The sequence below is a fragment of the Cannabis sativa genome, chromosome 4, assembly GCF_029168945.1.
Source record: "Cannabis sativa cultivar Pink pepper isolate KNU-18-1 chromosome 4, ASM2916894v1, whole genome shotgun sequence".
In the NCBI taxonomy this organism is placed as follows: Eukaryota; Viridiplantae; Streptophyta; class Magnoliopsida; order Rosales; family Cannabaceae; genus Cannabis; species Cannabis sativa.
In genome coordinates, this window is record NC_083604.1 from 58,319,232 (window position 1) to 58,324,592 (window position 5,361).

The 5,361-nt window shown below is 32.4% G+C and overlaps 1 long non-coding RNA gene across 1 annotated transcript; it reads left to right on the top strand.

Annotated features, from left to right (window-relative positions):
• The first annotated feature begins 2,935 nt into the window (after positions 1-2,935).
• On the top strand, positions 2,936-4,612 carry LOC133036533 (uncharacterized). Its single transcript, XR_009687146.1, has 2 exons — positions 2,936-3,126; positions 4,395-4,612. It is a non-coding gene; the product is annotated as an uncharacterized LOC133036533 (long non-coding RNA).
• Positions 4,613-5,361: the final 749 nt, after the last annotated feature.

Genomic DNA, 5,361 nt, shown 5'->3' on the forward strand with positions numbered 1-5,361 from the left:
TAAATTTTTAATATTTTATATTGAATAATTTATATATAAATATCAAAAAATTAATTATTTTTTATATGAGGTTGGGACTTATATTGTACGGAGAATTAAGATCAATTAGCCATGAATAAAATAGTTAGCAACATATTAAAGTTATAGAATCTTTAATCAACGGTTGCTAGTACGTTTCACTAATGCCCGTTATTCGGTGCAAGCAATCTCAATGTGGATTGCTGATGTAGTATGAGATCTAAGTGAAGGTGTTGTGTATAATAGAGATTATATATGACATGGACCGATATGTAATTAAGCTATCTTTATCAAACATATCATTTACTATAAAGACCTAATTCATATCATAAGGATGATCAATAGTAGATCGGTCTAAATCCTGAGTAATCATGAACTCGTGTTCATATTATTAGTTTCTTTAATTCATTCGTTAAATTTTCTCAAAGAAAATGATTCTTACAGCTTCTGTTTTGCGAATCTAATAATGTGGATGGCTTGAAACTTGATTTACAATTATGGAATCCGAACTTTTCTAACGAATAAAATGTTTGTTTCCTTTAAATGTTAAGGTAATATCATAAGATTAGTAAATGGATTAGCAATCTTAATTAAATTAATTAAGCATAATGAGTAATTATATTATTATATAATTAATTATGTGAAAGTATTTGAAATTTATCGCATTTAAGACCCCATTTATGAGTAAGGGGCATTTTTGTTATTATTGGTCTAAGAAGGGAAAAATTATAATTTTGTCATATATTGTGCTAATGGATTATATTATTACATAGTATGTTCATATTGTCTTATTGCATGTGAGTTTTGATAAGTTGGCACTAAATAGTCATAATCGCGTATTTTAGTTCAAACTGAATTTGGAGTCCAAAATTTATAAACTGTGTGATTAGAGAAATAATTTGAACTATATGATTATGTAAATATTTATATATATATATATATATATATATATGTGTGAAATGAATGAATTTCTCTTAATTGGGTTATATGTGGAATTCAGGCCTTAGGGAAAAATGGTCATTTGACCAAACTGTAATAAATGAATTATATGTTTCATTATGTGAAAAATTAAAGAAAGTAATATCATTTTTTGGTTTGAGCCCATCCCCCACCTCTCTCTCTCTCTCTCTCTCTCTCTCTCTCTCTCTCTCTCTCTCTCTCTCTCTCTCTCTCTCTCTCTCTCTCTCTCTCTCTCTCTCTCTCTCTCTCTCTCTCTCTCTCTCTCTCTCTCTCTCTCTCTCTCTCTCTCTCTCTCTCTCTCTCTCTCTCTCTCTCTCTCTCTCTCTCTTCCACACACCCCAGGCACTATAGAAGAGACTAAGTCCCTCTCATCTTTCTAACTTGACATTTGCCTATTGATTCTCACATTGTAATCTTACGAGAGTCACTTCCAAATCCACAACACTTGTGATTTGAGTGATATTATCTCTAGTATTAATACAACCAAAAGGGGAGTAGGTTATTACCCGTTAACTAAGGGGGTCGAACATCTATAAAAATATTGTGTCTCTTTCCTTTCTAGTTCTTATTGTGTACACGTGGTAAAATTAGTCATAATTGTGACTCCACTATCGGTTGGCCAAATCTGAGGTCAAGATAAATTATTCTCATTCGTTATTTATTTTTTTCTCATATTGTTAACATATTATTATTGATATATACATATAATGTGTAATATATACATATGTGTGTGTTAGGGTTTATGCCCTGAAAAAATCAATAAAGATATTTATGTCTATAAATAAAAGCTGAACATTTTGATATATGCATGAATGTTAAATTTTTAATATTTTATATTGAACAATTTATATATAAATATCAAAAAATTCATTATTCATATATGAGGTTGCGACTTATATTGTATGGAGAATTAAGATCAATTAGCCATGAATAAAATAGTCAGCAACATATTAAAGTTATAGAATCTTTAATCAACGGTTGCTAGTACGTTTCACTAATGCCCGTTATTCAGTGCAAGCAATCTCAATGTGGATTGCTGATGTAGTATGAGATCTAAGTGAAGGTGTTGTCTATAATAGAGATTATATATAACATGGACCGATATGTAATTAAGCTATCTTTATCGAACATATCATTTACTATAAAGACCTAATTCATATCATAAGGATGATCAATAGTAGATCGGTCCAAATCCTGAGTAATCATGAACTCATGTTCATATTATTAGTTTCTTTAATTTATTTGTTAAATTTTCTCAGAGAAAATGATTCTTACAGCTTCTGTTTTGCGAATCTAATAATGTGGATGGCTTGAAACTTGATTTACAATTATGGAATCCGAACTTTCCTAACGAATAAAATGTTTGTTTCCTTTAAATGTTAATATAATATCATAAGATCAGTAAATGGATTAGCAATCTTAATTAAATTAATTAAGCATAATGAGTAATTATATTATTATATAATTAATTATGTGAAAGTATTTGAAATTTATCGCATTTAAGACCCCATTTATGAGTAAGGGGCATTTTTGTTATTATTGGTCTAAGAAGGGAAAAATTATAATTTTGTCATATATTGTGCTAATGGATTATATTATTACATAGTATGTTCATATTGTCTTATTGCATGTGAGTTTTGATAAGTTGGCACTAAATAGTCATAATCGCGTATTTTAGTTCAAACTGAATTTGGAGTCCAAAATTTATAAACTGTGTGATTAGAGAAATAATTTGAACTATATGATTACGTAAATATTTATATAGGCCTTAGGGAAAAATGGTCATTTGACCAAACTGTAATAAATGATTATATGTTTCATTATGTGAAAATTAAAGAAAGTAATATCATTTTTTGGTTTGAGCCCATCCCCCACCTCTCTCTCTCTCTCTCTCTCTCTCTCTCTCTCTCTCTCTCTCTCTCTCTCTCTCTCTCTCTCTCTCTCTCTCTCTCTCTCTCTCTCTCTCTCTCTCTCTCTCTCTCTCTCTCTCTCTCTCTCTCTCTCTCTCTCTCTCTCTCTCTCTCTCTCTCTCTCTCTCTCTCTCACCAATTGAAGCTTCTTTGGTTTTCTTGAGATTTTGGTTAAAAAATTTGTGTCTTGGAGTTAAATCTCGTAGAAATTATTGGTACCAACTGAGGAGCACTTGAGGTAGTTCAATTTCTATAATTTCTTGTTGTTTTAAATTCATAAATTGGATTATTAGTATGTTATTGTATGCCTTGTGTAAATGATCTTAAAATGAAGTTTATGGACTGGAAAACTAGATTTTTTTTGTGATTTTATCTTTTGATCTTGAATCTAAATTTGGGTTAATTGTTAGTTGTATTGATGTTGTGATTAATGTAATTTTTGCCATGATTTTTATTTGGTGTTCTTAGGGGCTTTAAAGATTTTGATGATTGTGAATTGTATGATTTTGAGTTATTTCTTTTGAAGTGTTTAAGCATGATAATTTGAAGTATGGATGTTTAAAAACACTTTGGTTTGGTACAGAAATCAATTACTAAGTTTTGTTAGATTTTGATATGAAATGGTAAATGTTCTGTTTTTGTAAAAACTTGTTTCTTGGGCATTTTTGGGCTTTTAAGCCCATTCGCCACGACTAGATATAGGGTTATCGTGAGAGGCTCGAACCCAGAATAAGGGTTAGTCCTTGCCCAATCTGGTCGCAGTGAGCTTATATCTAGCAGCGATGATAAATGGTCGCAGCCAATATGCGGCGAGAGTTTAATTTTACCCGTTTTGTTTCAAGCATAAATTTTGACTTCAAACTCCGATTTGGACGTTCTATATATCATCAGAAAGCTCGTTTCGAGATATATTACTTGGTCTAGGGTTGAATTCTGAATTGTGAATTGTTGATAAATATGATTTTGGTGATTAACCCTATTTTGTGAAACCCAAAAATGGTGACTAGGGATACCGACGCTTGGTCAGAATTACCTATAGATTGAGATTTCTCAACATACACTAAAAATTAGGTAAGAAAATGAACTAAGCATATGGAGAATAGCGTAGTGGCACAATTATATGTTGTTTGATTGCTATTATAAATCGTGAATTTGGATTATTACCCTAAGTACGTACTGTGATAAATAGGCAATAATATGTTAAGTGAATAAATGAGTAGAGTTATGTGAGTAAGGCATAACTAGGTTAGACTCGATCACTAAAACTGAGATAAACCCTAGTAAGACCTTATATGTAAGAAAATGTGTGTGAGCGTAACACGTAGGTCTATGTTATATAGAGATTAATTATAATGACATTATTATATATGAAATAATGCGATATAGTGTGGTGGCATAGTTATATACGCAGAGGCGTGATGTATGAAATGTAATTATTATAATTGTTCATATCGTATTATTATACTGTCTTGCTGGGCCTTGGCTCATAGGTGTTCTTTTGTGCAGGCAACCATGAGTTCGAGGGTTTTGAAGATGACTTGTACATGTTCTGGCCAAGCTAGACCACAAGGGTTGGGTCTATTAGGGAATTGTATAGAAATTCCATTTTACTGTTAGGTCGGCCTGTATGAAATAACTTGTAATATTTTGAAAACAAATTTTACGAGATCTCAGATATGTAACTTTAAATATTTTGGTTTAAAATAAAGTGTGTATTATTGCAAGTTATTTATTTAATTAAGTTTAATATTTGGTTTAAATCACTTGGCTTATGGAACCCGATTAATGGGATTAGTATATTGTAATCACTACACGCGGTGTTCCTCTAAGTAGGACGTTACAATTTGGTATCAGAGCCTTGACCCAACCAAAAGTGTGGCACGAGGACATCGGACCTCCAAAGAAGGGGTGATTGTGACAGTCAGTAGTCCCATGATTTGTAAGGAGAAATGTCGAGTAAGCTGTGCAATTCCACATCACCTGAGGAAGGTCAAGTGTGATGATTTTGAGAATATGTAAGCATGGGACTACACAACTGAAGAGGGCTTAAATAGATTGATTGGTACTACCTACATCATAAGGTGCATCTTGTTTTCTAGCAGCCCATCATGAACTAACTCCACAGTTAAGCATGCTTGAGCTTAGGTAATTTCAGGATGGGTGACCTCTTGGGAAGTTTTCCCAGGAAGCGCAAGAGTGCGGGCAAAGCACGCTAGGAATAATCATGTTAGTTTGTAAGGTCAGTTGGTCAAGTTTAATAATTCTAAGACTGTGTTGGTTGGGACTACATAGTTGAATATGGCTTAAATGGATTGATTGGCACTACCTTTATTAACAAGATGCATCTTGTTTTTTGGTAGCCCATCATGAAAGAAACTCCACAATTAAGCGTGCTTGACCTGGGGTAATTTCAGGATGGGTGACCTCCTAAGAAGTTTTTTTGGGAAGCGTGAGAGTGAGGACAAAGCACACT